The 24808-nt window shown below is 44.8% G+C and overlaps 1 long non-coding RNA gene across 1 annotated transcript in view; it reads left to right on the top strand.

Annotated features, from left to right (window-relative positions):
• Nucleotides 1-372: 372 nt before the first annotated feature.
• Nucleotides 373-24808, top strand: part of LOC138525585 (uncharacterized) — a 41729-nt gene continuing 17293 nt past the window's right edge. The window contains exon 1 of the long non-coding RNA XR_011283371.1: nucleotides 373-531. This is a non-coding gene — a long non-coding RNA (uncharacterized lncRNA). The remainder of the gene's footprint in view (nucleotides 532-24808) is intronic.

Here is a 24808-nt window from a genome sequence, read left to right as displayed (position 1 = left end):
GTGCTGGACAGGATCACAGCGAACATTCACGAGGAGCATTGGCAAGGACATCAAAGCATGGTTTTGCAAATCTGTACTGTGTTTTATTTTTTCTAAAGTGTCAAAATGTACGTACAAAAATTGTGATATAACTTTGGTGCCTGGGCAATGGGCCTGGCCCTGGGCAAGGACAAATGTGCACTCTGATTTGCTTATTGGGGCATGCGGCAAGGCCGAAGCCCTAGGTTTGAATGGGAAAAAATATTCTGCTTGTGGCTACGGCGGCTTTAAGTGCTGGACTGGATCACAACAAATCTGTGGAAGGAGCATCAACAAGGACCTGAAAGCTTGCTTTTTCAAATCTGTCTTCTGTTTTATTTTTTACAGCAAACCTGTCCGTGTTGTCCAATGGACCCAGATCTCCATGGATGAAACGGGTCACATCCTGCAAAAGGGAGAGCCAGGAAATACCAATAGACCTAGTATCACAGTGGCCAGTCACCCTCAAAGAAATGAAGAAGCCAATACCTATCCGCCTGTCTGAGTCAAAATGTAAGTACAAAACATAGTGATATGACTTTGGTGCATGGCCAGTGAGCCTGCCCCTCTGCAAGGACGAACGCCTACTCTGATTTCCTTATTGGAGCATGTGGCATGGCCGAAGCCCTAGGTTTAAATGGGAAAATAAATTCTGCTTGCGGCTGCAGCCCGAAGTGCTGGACGGGATTGCGGCAAACTGTCACGAGGGGCATCAGCAAGGACTTGAAAGCATTCTTTTGCAAATCTGCCCTGTGTTTTACTTTTTTTGAAAGTGTGTAAACGTAAGTGCAAAAAATAGTGATATAACTTTCTTGCCTGGGCAGTGGGTTTGGCCCTCGGCACAAATGAGTGTCTACTCTGATTTGCCTATTGGGGAATGCGGCATGTCCAAAGCCCATTCTCCATGGATTGTGGAGACGGGCCATGGCAGCAAGCCATGAGCACTGGCCATTGGTCACATTATGAGGTTATAGTGGAACATGAACTAGGATACAGGATAGGTGCAGTGGATGCCGGGGGTGGTTTGGTGGGGCTTGGGTCATGGTCGAGCCTCTTGCCCTAAGCAATTCAACCATGACTTGGATCTCCAGCATTTGCTGCTGTTAACGACACACATTAGTATGTGTTGCAAAAAATATGTTTGTTAAAGGAGGTTTACAGTTCTTTCATACGTGTTAAAAGAGTAATTATTTTCTAACTTAAATATAGTGATGTAACATCATGAACCATTTTCACTCATGAAAACCTATGGAAATCACAGATATATACATATCCTTTGCCGTGCATCATCAAAAGCTGGGGGTTTGACTGTCAGCTATATGCTGCTGACGATACAGTTTCTAGTAGATCTGCACAACAGTCATGAGACAGCTAAGCAAGTGGGAGAGTGCGTGAGTGCTAAACAGAGATGGATACAGGATAACATTCTTAGGCTTAATGGGGAAAACAAAGAAATATCATTAGAAGTGGCCAGAGGGAGAAACCCTGCCATTTAAGTGGCCTTTAGTTTAGACACCCCTCCTATTCCAGTTGAGGTAGTCACACATTTGGGAGTGCTGATGGACAGCAAGTTATCTTTCGCCTCCAGGTTGATTCTATAGTAAGGAGTGTCCACCTTCACCTATGCAAAATAAGCAGATGTGACTATTTCCTAGACCTAAACCATCGACAGACTGAGGGTCTCGTCAGAATCCAATATTGCACAACTATCTATCTGAGTGTAGCAAGGAAATGTATAGCAAAGTTGCAGGCTCTTCAAAATCGTGCAGCATGAATAATGTGTGGTCTCAAAATGTTTGAGCATATCTCTGATCCCCGCGCCTTACTGCATTGGCCGAAAATTGAAGTCCTCATCCAAATCAGAGTTCAAACATGGAGCCCACATATCTGGCACCATTTGTAAAGCCTTATGTCCCCGCTGGTGTGCTCCGATTGGGTGGGAAAGATCTATTTACAGGAGTCTTAATTCATGAATACAAGCTTCGGAGGTAAAATGATTGCCACTTTGGGCTGTCGTCTTTGGAATGGCCTACCAATCTCAATTCGTAACTGTACTACTGAGCAAAATGTATGGCTAGATTAAAAAAGCATCTGTACTGTTCCTTTTTTATTTCTTGAGTTTTAAGACTTAGGATATTGTGTGAGGACCGAACTGTTTTTATACATTTTAAATTAATTCCATGTTTTGATTTTATGTTTTATTTGTTATGTATGTGGTTGTATTTGTATTTGTGGAGTGCCTTGAAACTGCTCTGACCGGTAATACACTTGCGTTCAATACATATTTTTCTATTGCATTCTATTGGGATTTGGTATGTCTGCTGGTCCAATCATTCCCGGAGTGTGGCGCGTTCCATGCTTTGTTGAGGAGCTTGAGAGGGGCTCTGCAGCATGGCTCATGGGGGGGGGCACATTTTGTGTTACGCCAGTGCTGCTTCTGTAGCCAGACTAAACGCATCGAAAAGAGCAAGTCATGGGGCCTCATTACGACCCTGACGTTAACCAATGGCGCTATTAGCGCCATTGTTAACGCCGGTAACTTACCGAATCCGCCATGGTGAAATGGGGAATTACCACCCCATTCCAAGGTTGGCGGGGCGGTAATTCCCCATTTGCCATTGGCCCTCCCCATTCCCATTTTTGCCCCATAGGGCTCAATGGGAATGGGGAAGGCGGTAATTACGGTACCGAAAATTGCGGTACTGTAATTACCTTCAAGGTCCCTTTGCGGGTCCCTACCTTAACGGCTGGTACAGACCAGCCGTTAAGGTCGGGAGCCACAAAGGGACCTCGTAGTAAGGCGTTAAGGGGTTAACGGCGCTGCAACCTTTTACGGCGCCGTTAACCCCTTAACGCCTGGGTCGTAATGAGGCCCATGGTGTATCAGGCTCCCCAGCCATACTCATTGACTGACTGGGTGTGGATAAAGCTACGATGATTGACAAGAGGTTGTTCATTTTGCTGCAGAAGGACATTAGCTGCTGACAAAAATTGACGTTTGCGACCTGCTGATTCTGAGTCGATTTGTGGCCCCCCAATTCTCTGTCGCTTCTGAAGAGTCATTTTAAGATGTTCTCATCACCTGTGATGCAGGCCTGGAAGTACGCCCTTTTGGAAGATGGTGTAAGCTAGTTGATAGCCTCGGATGTGCTTTGCCATTGTGGGAAAGTAGCCGATGATCATTGTTGTACAATTGCACATGTTTCCTGTAATTATGTTTGGCTTTAAGAGATTACAAGGATGACAGTCACTTTAGTTTGTAGGCGTTTGAGAATGTATGAAATAGTCGCCATGGGTAAGTCCTATGTTGTGAGGCGAATTTGATTGAAGGCGTTGCGGGGATTTTGTTCCAGTTTCTTCAGCAATCAATGGCACGGCGTCAGGTTGTGTCTTGGCGGCCATTTTATTAAGAAAGCATAGATGTGATCCGACCATGAGAGAAGCTGGATGTATTGAGCAGAAAGTGTGGCTATCAGCGAGGAGACCATGTTGGGTGTCCTGACCCACGTTTGAGCTATCATGCTGCAACATTTGGTGCTGTGGGCTTAGAAAATCCAAGATGGCCAAAAAGCCCACATGTGCGCCAGAATCCAGGAGAACCACGCAGTTTGTGCGCACACCAAAATGGTTACCTAACTTGCCACCCACCAGTGTAAAGAAAGATCTTTGTTAACAAAATCCACTGTTACGGATGTCAAAAAGTTGCTGAAATCGTGGCTCATCGGACCACTTTAAAGATTCAACCCTTTTGTGGGGTTCCACATAACCATTTTACTGTAAGGAGCCCCATCAAAACAATGTTAAGCAAGGATTTACTACTATGTAATAACCATACCTTTTTAGAATGCATTAATCCAAGAAAGATCCCAAAATTGCATGCAGTACCCGCTTTTGACTGAGGGCGGCGCTAGCGGTCTAAACTCTGACAGGGAAACTGCATGTCAGGAGTTGCAGGAGAGGCCTTTACATCAAAGGCTGGGAGTTAATTAAAATCTTAACCACATGCTGTTCCCAGAAGACAATCTGATTTAATTAACAGGCCAAAGGCTGGGAAACCTCTCACCTCCAGAGATTCACACCAGGAGTTAGAATCTCACATGACCTCTTGATTGATAGAAGGCAGACTGGCTGGGAGCCTCCTGGAGACCACACAATAGGCTCTTGCACTTGAATAGGATATGTTGATTTTGACTGATTCCTGTCAACAAAGGCCTGCCTGCCAGAAGACACATGTGATCACTGACCCACCCAAGTCTTGGAGGCGGACTCCAACACTCTGAGAACTGAATTGAAAGCAAAATATATATTTTACAGAAACACTGATAACTCTTTGTAATCAAATGACAGGAATGTATAACTTTGAGAGCCTTCATTTAAAAAATGTACCTTCAATTCAAGCCCAAACTCCAATTTGTGTGAGGTTCTGGGGCAAAACCCTGCTATTTATGTATACTACAGACTCTGTGTTTAAGCTAGAGACATGGGAGTTTACTGGAGTATGTATGGACAGGCCGTGTATATGTGTATAATTTTTAATGAAGAACCAAGGTTGCATAACCCACTAAAATCGAAAATGTTGCCGTTTCTAAATGCAAGCCCTCAGGAAGAGCAGATTTGGGACAGAGACTACCTCATGTGATAGGTAATATGTACATGCAATGACAAACCACTATGTATTTGAGAAATGTGTATTTTGATCAAATATAGATTTGTGGGCAAACTGACCAGGGGAGGATCCTCTGACCCATAAAACCTACAGCCTCACTCTGACTCACAGTTCCTTCCCCAATCATGGGAGAGGGGAGAATTGGGCCAATGACAAGTTGAAAGAGGGGCTGGCTAGTGATGCTGCACACACACCCACTGCAAAACAGAACTACTTCTTGGCTCAGTGGGGTCAGGGGGATTCCAAGAGAGGGGTGTTATATAGGGGTAGTCATCCAGAACTCATGAACTCGACGTAAAGATATATCAATAAGGGTTTCCATTCAGTATCCCAGACTAGGCATTGACTTAGCTGTAGTGTTGAATTGAATCCTCTCACAACCAGTTCGAGGGTGGTGTTCAAGGGTGTTGGCATTCATTATTACTAGCGGTGCCGCCTAGGTTGTCCATTCCGCGCCTTTGATATTAGAGACATCCTTTGTGCAGCTTTTTTTAAGGATGATTTATCATTTTGAGATCGTAGGCATGCATTGTGTAATGTCGAAGATGTCAGCTAAGAATGAAGCATGGTGCTTTCTCGATAGGTGATACAGCAGGGCAGACGTTTAGGAAGGGGTCGGGCATGAAATGCATTTCAGCAGAAGGAGTTCTAGGATAAACAGCTTGGGCTTCACTTTCTTGCAGGAAATGGACTCTGACAGACAAATGGATCGCTCTGCTAAACCTCTGCTTTTGGAGATTATATTATAGTTACATGGGGGAAAGTCAATTATAGCAGGGGATAACTAGTCATTAAACCTGTTTTCTAAAATGGCCAGGAAGTGAGGCCAATTATCTGTGATCAAGTTGTGAATAGCTCATGCCACCAGTGCCCGACATGTACCAGGATTGCCAGAATCTGTGAAGGCAAGTGCATGATGGGAGGGGATACCTTGCAATACCCATTGAAGCTGCCCCTTACTGTCATTTTATGTTGACAGGCTTCATGATCTGCTTTGGTCACAGGCAGCATAAAAATGAGGTCCACAATGAACCCCTGAACTATTCGTGACCTGACATCTATTGCCAGTTTTTCATGTGTCAGACCACTGAAGTGATTTTAAATTGTACATGATTTTTCTGAAATTTATGCTGGAAAATGCTTAATTTCAAGTCATTATTTAAAATTGTTTCTTGGAGGAAAAACCCCTGAAAGGTTCAGGCTCACTAGCTGCATTTCCTCCGGTCAATTTGTGGAACACATATACATCCCTTCACTTTAAATGTTGACCAGCCTTCACCTATGACAGTACTGTCTCACCGCCAGGTTTCCAGCCCAGTGCACACGATGTATACCAGTATTTCCCAGTAAAAGAACATATTAAAGGTGGCTGCACACAAAGAAAATTCATAGTTCTTGTCACGACAACATATGTCAGCAGTGCACTTAAACACATGTCTGCATGCTGCCTGTGTCCAAAGGAGATCAGAAGGCCTGGTGACACAATGCAACCACACACACATGAGGTCTTCCCACTTAAATTATTCATAACGCAGGATCCGTGGGAACCTAACAAAGAAACACAGATAACCGATTCTGCGCAGCTATATTTAAAACATCATGGGATCATCGCAACATAGAAGCAATCAACACAAATTGGATTTGTGTATGAATTTTATAAACATATTTTCGATTACTTTATTTGGACCTGGAGGCATGATATAAACAAAGTAATAATAGCTGATACATAATACTATTAAATCAAACATATTTCATATAATATACATCTCAATATTACATGCATATATCCTCCCTCACAACACTCACACGTCACACAACACGAAATTGGCAACACAAAAACCATTCAAACAGTCATTCAACCAAACCCATCAAATGTGCAAAATATAGCAATCTGTGCAAACATTTCACATGCTGGCCCACAATCAATTATGGTCCAGCACTTTAAGTGTATCCAACTATGTGTCACTAATTCAAAATATACCCGGCTGCCCATAGCTTTGCACATAGGGCTAAATGTTCCCTGAACAATGTCTGATTTGTAGTGTAATAGATCAACAATTTCTTCATCGCCAGTCTACTCGAGTTTCGGCCTTGTGGGTAATCATTCCCAATGACCCAGCCTTCATCAGGGCTAAACAGTGATCATGGCAAGGGAGTATTTAAAAATGCCTGATTTATTTCTTGCAATTGAAAATCATTTGAAGATTCAGAACCTTGAAAATCAGTGTACCACATTTTTCCCCCGTAGATGCACTGCAATAGGAACTCCCCACTGCTGTGTACCAAAGTCAAGAATGGAACACCTCACATGGCTTCCAAGGAGCTATATCCGCTCCATGTAACTTTGCTGGTGCCGCAAGTCATCAGTTCCGCCAACATGGAACAACAGTGATATGAGGTCAACCCTTCATAGTCTGCTGTTGCAACTGGTATGGGTCGGCCTTCCTGGTGACACAAAATGTCAGTTCTGCATCACTTTCATTCTGCCAGTCCATTGCCTGGCAATGCATACAAGCATTTCCATGTAAAACTCATTGTTGCGGTACCTCTGTCCAATATTACCAAGAAAAACACATTTTCCTGTGGCGGGTGCCCAGTTTATGGAAGATTCCCTTGTAAAACATATTTTCATGTGGTCATTCAAAAATAAAGTGTATTTTCATGATTCCTGTATCCAACAGTATAATCCACGATTGTCACTGTACAATGCAGATCACAGTGTGTGTGCCAAAACATGATTATAGCCTTTCCACAGTAAAATATGTTGTAATGCTATCACTGTCCAACAGTATATGCTGGTGTCCACCCCCTGCCCTCCCACACACAAATACATACACATGCACAGATACACTCCCACACACACATGCACATAAACACATAAGATCAAATATTGACTGACACTCATGCCATCATGCACAAATTCACAAAACAATCCAGAACACCCATAGCTCTGTTGAGGAATAATACACGGACACAGGGGTTCATAATCTTGGCCATAAAAGTGTATTGAAACACAAAATGGTTGGACAATACCTCTATGTCCCTACTCTAAGAGGTATTTCCCTACCTAACATAAAACTAAGGGCCTGTCGGATGTCAAGATGTCCAACACTAACTGTCCTGTGTCCAAAGTACTATTCTGGAACAATTTGGCTGTTGGTTTTAAATCGTGGTAGGATACCTGGTGTACTTTCCTGCCTGGTTTCTTCTCCTCTTCATATGATTTCACAATAGTCTTTGGCTACTCCTGATATAAAGAAAGGAAAGGGGGGAAGGTGTGCTCTAGATGTGAACGCTCCTGTGCTAGGCTCGGTATTTGGTCTGATGGTCTTGATATCTCTGTGCAAGGTCACAGGTGGGAAAAGGTGAACCCACACCTCTTGTATTGGAATAGTGGAAAGTCATGGTTACCTTGCAAAGTAATGTTTTTGGTGAATCTTATGAATACAAAGATTCTCACGCTGGATGCAATGTTTCAAAGTGTGTTTCTTTATTCTGTGTAGTGTAAACACATAGTCTAGAAGTGGTCACCCGACACGTGTTTCGACCCCGGAGGGTCCTTCTCAAGGCAGGTTAAATATAGGTAATCAGGGGGTTTTGTTGCCCCAGAAGTTCTTCAATTGAAGCTGTGTGGCAAGTTAATCAAGGTCGGGTCTGTCAAAGTTCAAGTCTTGTGCTGTCATCCATCAGGTGTGCTGTAGGTGAAATGAGGGATCCCAACAAAAACCCCCAATTGCCACTATTTAACGTGCCTTGAGAATGAACCTCTGGGGGTCGAAACACGTGTCAGCTGACCACTTCTAGACCATGTGTCTACACTACGGAGAATAAAGAAACACACTTTGAAACACTGCATCCAGCGTGAGAATCTTTTTATTCATAAGATTCACCAAAAAAGTTAATTTGCAAGGTAACCAGGACTTTCCACTATTCCTGATATAGCCCAATCAGGACTTCCTTATAGGATTTACTTTATACATTGTTCAACTTGACTTTGCCTGATATACTCTCCTGACAGGACTTCCTCATATAAATACACTGCAAACTTGAATCTCTCTTTCCAGTGCTTTATCATATGAACACACTTGCAATTTGAATCTGCCCGGTACACTCTCCTGCCACGGATTTCTCATATAAACACACTTGTAACTTAAGTGTGCCTGGTAAACTCTCCTGCCAGGGCTTTCTCATATAAACTCACTTGCAATTTGAATCTGGTAGGTATACTCTCCTGCCAGGGCTTTCTTATATGAACACCCTTGCAAATTAAGTCTGTCTGGCATACTCTCCTCCCAGGTCTTTCTCGTATGAACACACTTGTATCTTGCATCTGCCTGGTAGACTTTCCTGCCAGGGGTTTCTCATAGTTACACAAGGCACACTTGTAAACTTGAAGGTCTCTTATATGTATTCTGTTCTTTCTTTTTAAGAAATATCGAGTCTCTCCTTCTTTCTCATATGCTTCATCCACTTCCATTTGTCTTTGGTATGTTTGCCGAATTGCCCCATGCCCCTGCTTCCCTTGAACTCACTGGCTTTCTGTAGCACACTTTGGGTCTCCCGCAGCAAGCCAGCCGCGGCTCTTCGGAATCCCGCATTTGCTGTTTAGGTTTGCTGCCTCTGCTCCATGGCTTCTGTGCCTTTGTTGGTTCCAGCTTGCTTGTCCTGGGCTTCTCTGGATTCAGTCATTGTGGAGGCTGTTGTTTGGTACCTACAAATGCCAGGGAGCCTTTCTTCTTTTTCTTCTTGTGGCGTCCCTACAGCATACCATATCCTGCAGTATGCTTTCCTGGTCCTCTTCGGTGAGCCAGTTGGCTCCAGAGACTTTGCACCAGCCTAGTGATCCCTCAGTCAGCCCTGAGTGGGTTCGAGTTCTCCAGCTAGCATCTCCCTGTCAGCTGGTTCAGTGGTTTAAATGTCCTGGCATCAAGCATGCACTCGCAACACCTAGAGCACAGCTTTTGTTCCTGGCTTCCATGTATCTTCATTCCTCAACTCAGCATCCTCATTACAGTACCTTTGTACTCAGGTAAAAGAAAATCAGTTCTTGATGACTTCTGTGCAGCATATGGAAAAGGATTCTCTGTAGTCTTAAAAGGGGAATCAGTTCTTGATGACTTGTATACAGAGGATGGAAAAGTGTTCTCAATAACCTTCAGAGGTGAATGAGGGGGTTATGATAATATTCAATATCCCATTAAGGCATGGGGAATGCAAGGGGTATCCCAAAAAGAAAAAGGGGATTCCATGTCTCGTCCAATGATGTTGTGTCACTCACTGGATGCTTGCCTCACCATGAAAACCTCCCTCATATAGCCACCCTAGGGTCGGGATCAGGGAGCATTTGCCATCCCCTGGCCACATGTGGAGAGGTCACTGGGAAAGGAGTGATGACACCATCGGATTCATCACATACCCTTCCCCTAATGCTGCTGGTTCTCTCTGTACCTATTGGGAAGCGGGAACAGAAGTCTACATTTCTGTGTTCTCTTCCTTTTCGGTTTGCTAACATATAACAATGGGGCTGCATGTCTAAGAACCAGCACATGACCCATCTATTGATGTCCTTGCAGAGGCTCACCAGTGTTAAAGGAGAGTGATCAGTGAGCAGTCTAAACATCCTGCCGGTGAGGTAATATTTGAGGTCTGACTATTCCCACTTTTTGAGTAGGACCTACAGCTCAATGGTGGCATTGCTTTTTCTTCCCGGGGATATAACTTTGTACTGATGTAAAGAATTGGGTGTTCAATGTCATCATGATGTTGTGAAAGAACAGCCCTCAACCTGACATGTGAATCATCTGTCTGGATGATTAACTCTTTGTTAAAATCAGCCACCTTTAACATTACCTCATTACACAGAATAGCTTTGAGTCTATCAAAACATTTTTGGTGTTCATCTCTCCACTTTATATTTTAGGGTTCTACATTCTCAGGTTTATCAGTGAGGCAAGACGTGATAGAAGAATAATTGGGGATGAATCGTCTATTATACCCCACTAGTCCCAAAAAGCCTCTCAGAACTTTCTTGGTTTTGAGCACTGGAGTTTCTTGGGCAGCTTTTACCTTTTCACTTTGGGTTTGAACAAGCCCATTACCTACAAAAATCCAAGATTCTCGACTGCTGACTGTGCCAAGTGACACTTCTTTGGATTTTCTGTGAGTCTGGTTTGCCTGAAGGCTCTGGAAACTAAGTATAGGTGGTGTAGGTGTCCTTCCCATGACCCACTACAAATGATTATATAATTGATATAAGCCCCACAGAAAAAGGAATAAGGGCAGAGGATTTGGTCCATTAACTTTAAAAAGGTGGGTGGGGCCCATGTAATCCAAAAGGTAATACCTTGAACTGGACTAGTCCAATAGTGGTGGAAAAAACAGTTTTCTCCTTGTCCTCTGGATTGACAGGCACCTGCCAGTACCCTTTCATCAGATCAATCGTGGAGAGGAAAATGGCGGTCTGCGATTGATCAAGCAGATTGCCTATCCTTGGCATAGGATTACTGTTGAATTGAGACACCACGATTACCTTTCTGAAGTCAATACAGAACCTCCACGAAATGATCTGGCTTGGCAACAAGTCCTATCAGAGAGGACCAAGGAATTTGACATGGTTCAATAATGTAATATAATAATAATTTATTGTGTTGTAGTCCAAATTCCTTGGTCCAAATTTTGAACTTTATACAAAATGTAACAAACATATCTGCACAAGTCCAACACAAATTACCTAACCAAATTCATTAAATCATTAAATCAACAAATATAACTATCAGAATACAAGTGATATGTCAAAATCCCATCAATTACAGTATAAAGTATAACAATAAAATGAAAATAAGGGGAAAATAAAACAGATCAGAAAATAAAAAGTAAAATATCATAACTTATCACAACCATACAACAATGGATCATAAATGAGATAAAAATCACATAAGATAATCACATAAAATATGTCACTTAAATAATAAACATAGACATAATCCGTAAACAATACTACCAAATGGAGGCCATTGCCACAAGAATAGAGGACATCAGCTCTGTGTAGATATTAAAACATTTCTAACATATGTCCACACTATGAACAGGGCAAGCTGAGATGATACTGTAAATGAGTTGAGACAATAATCCCAAAATGAATCTCCAAAAATACCCTCATATCTATGTACCAATGTTCCCAGCATGCTAGTGTATAATTGGTCCAACTTAGGACAAGAAGTGAGCACATGTCTGGCAGTCTCCAAGTGATCAGATCTGCCACAAATACGGCAGGACCTATCCCTTAATACCAAACCCTGCTGTGGACCCGTAATGGCAAGGACCTGCAATAGGCTGGTTCGCACATTAGCAAGAAGTCCCTCAAACCCGGTTCCGGGCAAAGGAGCAAATAAGGTTGTGTCTTCCTGTATCTATGAATTACGTGGGACACAGCCTCATACCCTTTCAGGTTTTCTAAATGTGAATAATTTTCACACCAGTCCCAGTGGTTTGACTTAAAGACAAATGATTTTTTCAAAACAACATATGGTCGCGTTCTCTTTGTGGCATGAATCCAACCAATCTCCAAAAAGAGGGATTCATTAAGATGTCTAAAATTATTCCCCCGCAGGACCTTCTCTGCATCATAATTATTTCCCACTACTGCAAGCAATGTACACACGGGTGAGAAGCATGATTTCAGATAAAAAGCACCTCGAGCATGCAGGGCCATTCCCCTCAATGTGGTTCAATAATATCAGATCTTAGCATATTCTCCACCTCCTCTGTGACTGTATCTTTTCTAGCTTCTGGGAACCTATAGGGTTTTAAATGGACCACCTTCCCTGGGAGTGTATAGATGCAGTGGAAAAAACCCTTTTACTCTTCCTGACTCAGATCGAAAGACATCAGGAAACTGTTCTACAATTCTAGTAAACATTCTCTCCGATTCTGGGGTAGGTTGGAAGGAATCAAGGTATTTTCTTCTGATTCTTTGGTTAATAGACTGGTTAACATCAGTCTGGTGTTCTCAACAGGATCCTCTCTCCTCTCCTTGAGTCGATTTACGTGATAGATATGGGTAATGTTTTTGTCTATCAGGTTGGGAAATTAAAAAAATCATATGGCCCTATTTGTTCTATCACCTCATGAGGAGTGTGCCATTTGGACAACATCTTGTCAGATGTTGAGTTGAGAATGAGGACCTTTTGTCAAATGGAAAAGGACCTGAGCAAAGCTTTCTTATCATGAGAGGTCTTTGGGTTTCTTACACTTTCACCAAGTGGGCATGGACTATCGTTCTCACCATAGCCATGTGTTAAATGTTGGATTGTTTGGGGAAGGGGCAAGATGGCTTCTTCCTGTCTTTTCAAGGCTCCCGCAACATGTCAAGGACATCCCTCAGCTCTCTGACATATAATTTCTTGAGAACATGTTTCAGAGTCTTATTGAACCGTTCTACTAATCCGTCAGTTTGCTGGTGGTACATGGAAGTGCCGAGAGTCTTTATATGTTATGTTATGCTATGTTATGTTATGTTTTTTGGCATTTATATAGTGCTCTATATATCATTGGTATGACCTCAAAGCGCTGGTAGGTTGAACACCCTCAGGGACCATAGTCCAGGTCAGTTGAAAGAGTAGGGTTTTGAAGGGTGCTTGGGTGCACCAGTTAAGTGTGCAGCTGGTGTAATTGCCATATGGTAGCTGCACCTAGCATTAGAGGTGGTGGTATTGATATTGGTTCAATGTGTGCAGTCTGGCGGGTGGACACCAGGACTGGGTTCTGGCTGCATTAGGCCTGTGGGACGCTTATGTGTGAAGCTAGACCGGTTTGTCATGTGTCGTGTGGTATAGTTGCATTTCATTAGAATGATGAGGTGTTCATGGGATAGTGTTCTTATGTGAGCAGATAGGCCGAATTGATCGAGGGGTGTAGCTGCGCTCTAATTATGTGATGGCGTAGAGTAGAGAGTAAGCATAGTGATATGATATATGATGGTTCGTCCATACAGCGCCCACACATAATGCACCTCAAAAGAGCTCAACGACAAAAGAATGCAAACATTAGTCTTTGCACTCGGTACAGTGACACCCCAGACAGTGCAAGTGCCAAGACACTGACAGGATGGGCACAGGAACACACAAGCAACCATTGCACTAGGCTTCCAGACACCTTAGGCTGTGCCAGGGGGGCTTGGGGCATACAGCGACAACACAGGGAGATAGAGGTGCTGGGGGCACAGTGGCAACACAGGGAACCAAAGGGTCTGGGGCACACAGTGACAACATGGGGGCCAGAGAGTTGGGGCACACAGTGACAACATGGGGGGCAGATGGGGCTTGGGGCCTACAGAGACATCACAGGGACCAGAGGGGCAGGGGGCACACAGCACCATCACAGGGGACCAGAGGGGTGCTGGGGGCAAACAGAAACAACACAGGGACCAGAGTGGGCTGGGGACACAAAGATACAGCACAGGAACCAGAGGGGCTGGGGCACACGGGGGTCCAGTGGGGGCTGGGACACACAGGGTACCAGAGGGGCTGGGGTACACGTGACAACGCAGGGAATCGGAGGGCATGGGGCACAAAGCAATGTCACTGGACCAGAGGGGCAAGGACCATACAGTAACAACAAGGGGCACCAGAGGGCATGGGGTACACAGAAACATCACAGGGATCAAGAGGGGCTGGGGGTACAGCAACACCATGGGGGAGCAGAAGGAGGGTGGGGGCACAGAGCACCATCACGGCAGAGTATGGGGGCTTGGGCATACAGCGACAGCATGGGAGACCAGAAGGTATACATCGCCATCACAGGGACCAGGTTGCTTTGGGTACACAGCAACAACACGGGGAACCAGAGGAGCTGCATGCACACATCATGGTGACAGAGGGGTCTTGGGTGCACACACCAGCAACATGGGAACCGGAGGGGCTGAGCACGGGAAGCGTACCGGAGGTAGCCATTGTGCATTATTCATCTGTTTGCTGGGGTTTCAATCGCTTCAGAAGTTCATGGTTGGTATTATGGAAAGAGCCACGTTTTAGAGCTTTACAGAATGTCATATAGTCTTGGGTTCCACAGGGTCAGGGCCAAAGTTGAGAAGGCGAATCCTCCGATCCTGACAGAGCTAGAGGTTGGAATTACTAGAAGGAGGGCAGTGCTTGATCTTAGGGTGTGGGTGGGAGGTATGGTTTTATCTTTTCTTGCAGGTATAATGGGCCAGTCTTGTGCACTGCATGGTGAGTGATTCACAGGGTCTTGAAAGTGGCCCTTCGTCCAACTGGGAGCCAGTGGGAGCCAGTGGAGGGTTCGGAGAACTGGAGAGATGCGGTCTCTCAGAAACCCAGGGCAAGGAGCAGTTTTGCAGCAGCGTTTTGGGCTCTTTGGAGTTTGTTAAAATGGTATGCCGGGGCTCCCAGGTATAGGGAGTTGCCATAGTCCAGTCTCAACATTACAATGGACATAACTGCGGCAAGTCTGCTTGGGAAGGAGAAGTAGGGAATGATGTGCCTGAGAAGTTTGAGATGGTAGTGACAATGTTTTGACACATTTTTGATCTGATGGGAGAGAGTTAGGCCAAAGTCCATAGTGCAGCCTATGTTTTTTACTGTGTCAGAAGGGGGGAAGGTGGGCCCAGGGTCGGGGGCCATGGGAGCGGGTGAGGTAGAAGGGTAATGTTGCCACACAGCATGATGTCGCTTTTATTGGGGTTCAAGAGGAGGTGGTTATAGTCATCCATTGATCAATATCAGGAAGACAGGCTTCAAGATCAGGGTGGGGATTGCTTCCAGAATTGTGGATTCTTAGGATGATTTGGGTGTCGTCAGCGTACTTGTAGCATGAGATGTTATGCATGCGGATGATTCCAGAAAGGGTGGTCAGATAGAGGTTGAACAGGAGAGCAGATAGGCATGCGCCTTGCAGCACTCCAGTGTTCACCGAGCGAGCAGCTGAGACAAAGGGGAGAGGAGGGTTATTTGTTTCCTGTTGCTGAGGAAGGAGGAGATCCACTTGAGAGCAGTGCCACGGATTCCAAGGGAGTGGAGGCGGTCAAGGAGGATTGATTGGTTAACCGTGTCAAAGGCTGCAGAGAGATCGAGGAGGATTAGAGCAGTGTATCGTTCGGAGTCTGCAGTGACCTTGAGATCATCCCAGATCGAGGTCAGAGTGTTTTCAGTTCCATGTCGTGGTCTGAAGCCTGATTGTGCGGGGTCGAGGAGACTGTTGGATTCTACAAAGGTGATTGAAATCGGAGTATGCTGGTCAGTCAATTCGTTTTGCAAGAAATCTGGTGTTCGAGATTGGGTCGGTAGTTTTTGGGGCCGAGGGATGCCTTTTTAAGAAGAGGCTTGACATGCACAATTTTGAAGGCACCAGGGAAGATGCCAGAGGTGAGGGAGCCATTTAGTATGGCTCTTGCATGTTCTCCTGCGCAGGTAGATTAGAATATTTCTTTAAGGGCAGAAGCGGGGCAACGGCCGAGGGGAGACCCGGACAGTTTGCTGGCATATAGTAGGTCAAGAAACTCATTTCTGGAAATGGGTTTGATTGAGTCGAACATAGGAGGATTGGGAGTGGGGGAAATAGGGTCAGGAGGGTCAGTGGTGGGAGGGGGGAGAGGAGGGCCAGTTTGTTGTTAAGGTAGGTCGTCCTGTCATGAGCGGTGGTGTAGAAGTGTAGGGAGAGGGAATCGCAGAGTGATTGAGAAGGGGAGGATTGGGTAGCGATGCAAGTGGTTTTGACGAATTTGATATGATCATGTGGAGTTCTTTGCTGTGGTTGCCACAGTTCAGAATTTGTTTATTGTAATAGGCTTTTTTACAGTGGTGCAGGGCAAACATGGATCTGCTGAGATCGGTTTTTGATGCTCACCATTTGTGTTCAAGAGAGTTATTTTGTTTTTTTGGCATTCCTCAGTTGGGGGATGGACCATTGCATGAGGAAGTGGGTCACGAGGGGGTGAGAGGAATTAGTGAGTCCTTAATCCAAGAGTCAAAGGGCTCGATGGTTAAGGCTCTATCTGGGGGTGGGGCGCTTTTCAGGTGGACGCAGAAGTAGGGTTTTGGCTATGTCAGGGAAGATCTTGACTTTGTTCCAGCATTTGAGATCCTGGGCTGGTTCAGGGGAGCTGTAGGAGGGGGGCAGCGGAGTAGATAGAGAAGGGGATGGCATAGTGGTCGGTCCATATTGGTGGTATGGGGGATTTATAAAGCAGGTCATGGGAGCTGAAAATTGCATAAAGAGTGTGTCCACTGAGTGCGTTGGACCAGTCGTATGATGGGAGAAGTTGAGCGCGTGAAGACTGTCAACCAGCGGATGAGTCATGAGGTTGTTATGGAATATCAAACCAGATAGTGAAGTCTCCAGGGAGTGTGAGAGATGGGAGATTTACTTGAATGGTAGCTACTGAATCACAGAGGTTGTTGGCGAAATGTCTGTCGTAACCAGGGGGTCTGTAGATGAGTAGGAAGCTGTCGGAGAAATTTGGTGGTAGCGAGTGTTTAACTTGGAGGGATTCGCAGGAGGGAATGCATGTCTGGGAGTGTAGTGGAAAGGCAGGTGCATTTTCGTGGGTGCATTAGCCTGCTGAGCTAACCATATTACATATTAGGTCCTTAGATGGCTGCATTAATAGCTAAGACTAATAGTTTATTCAAAGTGTGTGCTGAATGCTGAAACAGATCTTTATAGATGCATTAGTATTGTGTTAGTAGCACTTACATTAGTAGCATAAGGAACTACATTGAATGTGCAGGCCTCAAAGGGGTGGAAGGTTAAATTGTGCATAGTAAGGCAGGGCAGAGGCCCAAGTTTAGTAGGCAATAGAGGCATGTATTTGAGTGCTTGAAGCATTACAGCACCTATATAGCGCCTGCTTTGTAGCATTATGACAATAGCTAGTGAAGCGCATGGCCGGTAAAGCTTGCCCACTAGGGGTTAATGGCAAGCTTCTCCCGACATATTCTTTCTTTGCAACCGTGGTGCTACCAGGCTCCATAAATAGGCCCTCTTTCGCACGAGAAGGAAGCGGTACAGCCTTGCATGCACTGATAATAGACATTCCTGAAGTTGCAGATGGGCTCTGGGGAGAAGGAGCGTTTTGGAGAGATAGCAAGTTGGGTTTTTCCAGCAGTAAACATGTTTTGCACTGAGAGAGTTCTAGAATATTGAGTCACAATGACTGACAGCATGAAGGTACAAGAATGCATACACACATGACCCATGGGGGATTCTTCCGTGGACTGCTGTGTTACCAGAACTGGATGTTGCCCCTGCGGCTCCTTGAAGCACTGTCATCTAAGAGCTGATTGAAGGATATGAGGGAAGCCACCTGGTTGATGGGCAGCAGTTCATTTAAGATGACCAGGGTCCTCCAGTTCTAATTAGATCAAGGAATGTGCCACTGTGTTCTAATTATTTGTGATTTCTCTAACTTGCAATTCCATTATTTCCAAATTGCTGCTTCATTTACTGTTCTTTTATATTGTTCTTTCTGTCTAATAAATGCTACATTTATGCTGAAGTTGTTATCTCTCCAGTGGTGAGTTCATGGCCGTCGTGCAGTCGGACCTGTATGGAGAAGGATGATAGGGTGTTTTATTGCAAAAAGGGATGGTCCCAAGGGGTGCAAATACCCTTTTCACTACAGGGAGTCGAGTGAGATGGAGAAATGAGAGTTGAAAAGGACTGCCATTCTGCCTCCCCTGGAGGGTCTATTGTGGGTGATGAGCGAGTGTCTGGGGGGGAAGGCTTCATGTACAACTGGGGCAAAGTTGTCGGAGAACCAGGATTTGGTGATAAAGACTAGGTCGGGCTTGTCAGAGGATAGGATGATAAAGATGCTGTGTCTGTTACTTGTGATGGAGCAGGCATTAAAAAAGGATGCAGGTGACTTTGTGAGGGGATGTAATCTTCGTAGACATCATCGGAGTGTTAGCGTGGGTGCTTGGTAGGGTGGTGGTAGAGGGTGGAACATTCAGGAAGGGTGAGACAGGTTGAGGAGGGGTACGGGAGGGGCAGGGTGCCTGTGGAATTTGAGTAACGGGTGAGGGGCTACCTCAATTGAGGCTGGGAAGAGTATGCAGGTGGAGGTGGCTATGTGCAAGGCAGGGGGAGGGTCGAGGGCTGATGGGAGGGTGGTGAGTGGATCAGTTGGTGTGTGGGGGTTTATGAGGTTAGGTTTTGGATGGAGTCTGGAGGGCGGAGGGGGTTCTGGAGCACAGGGTGAGAAATCAAGAGAGAGGGGGTAGAAAATGGGCAAGGTGAGAGGGGAGTGTGGAGAAGGGGAGGGAGAGACTGGGCAGTAGGGTTTAGCCAGAAGTGATGAGGAGTAGAGGGTCGGGGAGAGAACCGGTTACTGTTTCTGCATTTTGTGGGTTTTGGTGCTATAGGGGTGTGAGAGAGGATAGGGGAGTAAGAGGGGGAGGGAGATGGAGCTATCATTCTAGAAAGGGCAAGATCCACTGCTTTCAGAGAGGGGAAAGGATATGACGGGGGTGGTTTGTTGGCTGGGATTGAGTATGGTTAAAGGAGAGGGAGAGTGAGGCAAGGGAGGATGGTCCAGAGGGAGGTGTGTTCCTCAGTGGGCTGAGGGGGAGGGACTGGAGGCTAAGGGAGGTTGGGATGGAGGGGAGGTCTTTGGAGGACGCAAGGATGGGGTGAAAGAAGGGGTGGAGATGCCCTGTTTGGAGTGCCAGAGGGCTCCCCTGGCTTGGGAGTTCAATAAGGGGCGTGGTGAGCGGGTGGGAGTATCAGGGTGTTCTCAATAGATGCCACAGGAGTTAGCACTTGGGGAGGTAGATGTTTGGCGCGCCAGAGTGCACCTCTGATTTTAGAATTGGGATGCAGGGTGAAGGTAGGGGAGAGGGCGGGCGGTGTCAGGGTGTAGTGGTGTACGGGGAGGGGTCATGGGTTGTGATCAAGGAGGGAATAAAGGGTGGGGTTGTGAAGGTGGGTGCTAGAGCATGTGCTATGCACCGCGAGGGATGAGCGATGTGGGGGGTGGTTGGAGAAGGGGGATTCATGTGATCTGGCATCTCCATTCCAGGGGTCAGGGCGGTAACTAGAGATTGAAAAACTAGTGGTAGAAGAAATGGGGTTCTAAATGTACACATGTGTCTAGGTTCAGGACACCAGGGCAGTGGGGAGGGTCAAAGAGGGTAGCAGTAGGGTGGAGCTCTAGATGGAGTAGCGGGGCCTAAATGTAGGCAAGTAAAATGTGGTACTATCTCATGGGCACTTTCTAGTTGTAAGGTGAATGAGGGAGAGCAATTATTCTGTAGTGTCGGCAACCAAATCACAGTGCTGTCTCAGGGGTACTTTCAAATGAGAATCAGAGTAGTTTTCTATTTGTTTTCTAGGTGTGATTCAGTTTAACAAGATAAAGAGCAAATCCAACAAGTGTGGGACAGGCAAATAAATCAGAGCATCATTACAGTGAGTGGGAGCAAGCAAATCACAGTGCTATCTCATGGGCTCTTTCGAGTTGTGAAACAAAGCAGCTTCCTACCAGTTTTCTAGGATTTATACGATCTGACAGAAACAATTTTTAGGTGAGCAGTACGGGTAACTGATCACAATACTAATGCGGTGGGTCGCATCGTGAAGTGAATTGGAAGAGCAAGGGTGATTCTGGGTAAGCAAAGCAGGCAATGCAGGGTTGTGGGACAGGCAGACAAAGTGGGCACCCGCAAGGAGCGAAACTGCAATAAGAGCAGTTTTCTAAGTGTGGGGTACAAATAAGGGGTACCAATCAATCAAAGGATTTTCACAGTGTCCCCTTTCTAAGTGAGTGGGACAGGCAAAATAAAGTTCATAGTACAGGCCACAGTGGGTACCCTCTGGATGCAAAACCTTCTAGATGCTGCAAAACCTTCTAGATGTTAATTCTGAGTGTTTGGGACAGGCTAAGTAAAATTCACAGTACCAATCTCAGTAGGCACTTTCTAGATGCAGAACAGTGCAACAAGAACAATTTCTAGGTGTGTGGGACAGGCAAAGTACAACACAGTACAAATCACAGTGGGCACTATCTAGATGCAAGACAGTGCAACATGAACAATTTCTAAGTGTGTGGGACAGGCTAGGTACCACACAGTACAAATATCAGTGGGCACCATCTAGATGCAAGACAGTGCAACAAGAACAATTTCTAAGTGTGTGAGACAGGCAAAGTAAACAGTACAGATCTCAGTGGGCACCCTCTAGATGAAAAACCCTCTAGAGGTTTATTCTGAGTGTGTGGGAAAGGCAAAGTACAACCACGTTACTGATCTCAGTCGGTACCTTCTTGATGCGAAAAGTGCAGCAATAACAATTTCTAATTGTGTGGGACAGGCAAAGTACAACACAGTACAAATCACAGTGGGCACCTTCTAGATGCGGAACAGTGCAACAAGGACGATTTCTAAGTATGTGAGACAGGCAAAGTAAAACACAGTACAGATCTCAGTGGGCACCTTCTAGATGCAAGACAGTGAAACAAGAACAATTTCTAAGTGCTTGGGATAGGTAAAGTACAACACAGTACAAATCTAAGTGGGCACCTTCTAGATGCAAGACAGTGAAACAAGAACAATTTCTAAGTGCTTGGGATAGGTAAAGTACAACACAGTACAAATCTAAGTGGGCACCTTCTAGATGCGGAACAGTGCAGCAAGAACAATTTCTAAGTGTGTTGGACAGGCAAAGTACAACACAGTGCAAATCTCAGTTGGCACCTTCTAGATGCGAAACAAGAATGATTTGCTAAGTGTGTGGTACCAGTAAATCAAGAGTTATCCCAGCTTGCTACTTCTGAGTGTGTGGAACTGGCAAAGTAAATTCACAGTACAAGTGTCAGTGGGCGCTTTCAAGATGCGAAACAGAGTACTAAGAACAATATTCTAAGAGTTTGGGACAGGCAAAATAGAGTTTGCTGTACAGAACTCAGTGGGTACCCTTTAGATGTGAGACAGTGCAACAAGAACAATTTTCTACGTGTGAGGTACTAATAAATCACTGTGTTATCCGGCGTGCTATTTCTGAGTGTGTGGGACAGGCAGAATAGATTACAATATTAATTATCTCTGGAGGCACTCCTGTGATGTGAGCCAGTGAGACAGGAATACATTCTCGCGGAGTGGAAGAGACAAGTTAGTCACAGTACTTGCAAGTGAGCAGCGTAAGCAAATAGATTGTGGTACTGTCTGAGATGCCAATCAAGGAGCTAGGAACAATTTCTGAGTCGCAGAGGGTACTTTCTAGGTGAGAATCAATGCAACAAGGGCGATTTCAAATTGTGAGTAACAAATAAATCACAGTGATATCACCCCTTTAGGACAATTTCTAGGTGTGTGGGACAGGTGAAGAACACAGTGATAATTCAGGCAGAATACAACAAATTAGTATGTTCTAGATGAGAAAGAGGATAGTGGGTACAATCACAAAATGAGGTCACAGCGGGCCTTTTTCAAGATGAGAACCAATGCAGAATGTCCTTTACCTCTGCCATTAACTGACTCATGAAGGTAGTTCCTTGGTCTGTTAGGACCTCCTTCGAACCCAAATCAGAAAAGAAATGGGACCAGGTGTTTCAGAATTTGTTAGGTCATATTATTTGCATAATGGGAATGCTTCGGGGTATCGAGTTGCATAATCCACAATTATCAATATAAAACAGCTCCCCAATATAGATGGCTCAAGGAGTCCAACGAGAGACCACAAGGATCCCTAAACATGTTTCGGCCTTATTGGGCCTCACCAGTTACGAGCAGCTTGGGTCTCTGGGCCCAGCAGGCAAGGGATTCACATTTGGGCATGCACGTTCCACTAGCTGTGACTAAAGCAAAACATACTGTAAAACCTGTAAACTCAGGTAAACTCAGCAGACACTGTACTAGATGAGAAATGTTGCCCAGTAGGGAGAAAATAACTTCAAAAATGAAAAACAATTAGGCACACTGTCAAAGATAGGTGACTGCCCCTCAATAACCTCTCCCCTATATCCTCGGAGATAACTGCAGAGACGGCATGCACAAAAATGCCTAAAAAGGAAATTTTTATCTGCATTCAAAATGGGCAGTCCAGAACTAGATGGTGTAACATTTCTAAACAATCTTGTTTACACAATCTACACGTATACCTATCTCTGGGCAATCCAATTCGAGGGCCAATCACTTTTTGAGTGTGAAGACAATTAAATTGGAATTTTAGGAACTCCATTCTGATGCTTCTAGACAGGAATGTATTTAAATAAGGCTTCAGAGAGTTTAAACAACTGGGAATTGCCATAATTTCTTTGTAGAGTTGTAATTTATAAAAATGAATTCACAGTTTGTTATGTTATCCCAGTCTCTCAGCCTGTTTCTCATATCTGCCATTGGGGAATACACGTCAATTCATCAACTCATTTGAAGAGGCATCCCTCTTTCACCAGAAAATATCTCCCAAGTTAGCAAAAAGAGAATCACCTTTCCCCGCTTTTATTTAAGGAAGAGACCCAATGTGTTGCTCTTATACACCATTGTACCACAAAGGAACGGTATCGGAAACAAACTTGACTACTTGTGACAGCAGAACATATATTGAGCAACGTACCACACTCATATAGACTATCCCTACTAAGAAGGACACCCTGTCCCTATCCTCATGGGAATCTCTCTCTAGGCAGCGGATGATGTACCGCCTATCTAACAGGGATACAGAGAAGAATATCCCTATCCAACCTTCATTCATACATGACAATAGTATACAGTAAAAATCAGGTTCAGGTCATTAAAATATTTGATGTAAGGAGACACAGTATCATATGCTTGTGTCTCGATCAAAGTGACAGGGACCTATCCTCCCGTCTGGAATTTCAATCTGAATGTAATCACTAGTTTACGCGGATGGCCCTGATCACTAAAAATACCTTTTTCTGATAGAGGCTTAAAAATAGCTCTAAACAAAGTGAGCATTACAAGCTAGAGGCTACTAAAGCTTACTAGCACTAAAAAGACTGTTTCTAAACGTGTCCAAATATTGTGATGGTGAACATTGTCTTCAGCATGAGCTCACACATGCCAGGCAGAGTCAATCAGTTTCAATGATAATGGCTGCTGTAATCATCTTCTTCAGGACCATGCCATTTACATAAAGTATGATTCTTATCTTGGATTCAATTTAGTAATTCGATGAATACCTCTGCTTCTTGCCGGAAAACATGAGGTAGAGAAAACAAGCGGTAAGTATCCCCCCTGTGGTATCTTGCAGCCTTCTGGCTGCAGGTTACTAGGGTGCAAATTATTTGTATTACGTCTAAGTAATAGTGATGGTGCAATAATTGAAACAGACCCTAGTCATGCTGGGATGGGGGAAGGGAAAAGGGCGAGAAGGTGGGGACGTTTTATATCAAAATTGTCCTTATATCCCCTCTATAAAGGTCAAGTGGTGTGCCAGTTATTTCTTGCACCTAGAGGCTAAATGGGCCGGTCTAATGTACCATACACAGCTTGCATGCATAAGATTGGTGAGATGTAGCTGCAAAGCACTTGCCCATCAACGTACCCGTAAGGCATATAGAAGCCGTACTAACAAGGTTATGGCAGTAGACACACGTGCAGGCTGGCCAGCTCAAAGCCCCTCTTCATATCATCTACAAATACATGTACACGATTACTCATTATGCAAATATGGTGCAGGGCTCTCTGCTTAAATGCGAGAGTTCATTTGTTTACCTTTTTGTGTCTGTCGACTGCATGGAAATGCAGAGAATATGGTTGATATTGCGTGTAGGCAGGAAACTCGTAAGGGGCCAGCGAGGTAAAAACTGTCTGTGTCTGCGTTTTAAGGGGATATTAAAGAGACTAAGTCAGAATCGTGTGACTCCCATCTCTCTGATCAGCATATTTCTAAAGTAAATTCACTCACCGCTTTAGATTTCCATTAGCCGCTCACCTGCTAACTTGTTAAGACGCAAGATCACTCGTATCTGCGTATACTGATTCCCGTGGTTGTCTCTATGGTTGTGGCGAGCTGTCCGTGCCTAAGTAAAGATGTTCTAGGGCTGCGTCATTGCTGGGCACCATATTGGATTGGGCTACACGCATATTTACTCGGCGTGTCTAGACCTTCAAAAAGGAGAGAGCGAAACAGGGACATACCTAATTCCTATTA

The sequence above is a fragment of the Ambystoma mexicanum genome, chromosome 7p (genome assembly GCF_040938575.1).
Source record: "Ambystoma mexicanum isolate Mex_15411 chromosome 7p, UKY_AmexF1_1, whole genome shotgun sequence".
NCBI classification, from domain to species: domain Eukaryota; kingdom Metazoa; phylum Chordata; class Amphibia; order Caudata; family Ambystomatidae; genus Ambystoma; species Ambystoma mexicanum.
This window is presented reverse-complemented; position numbering and strand designations above follow the sequence as displayed.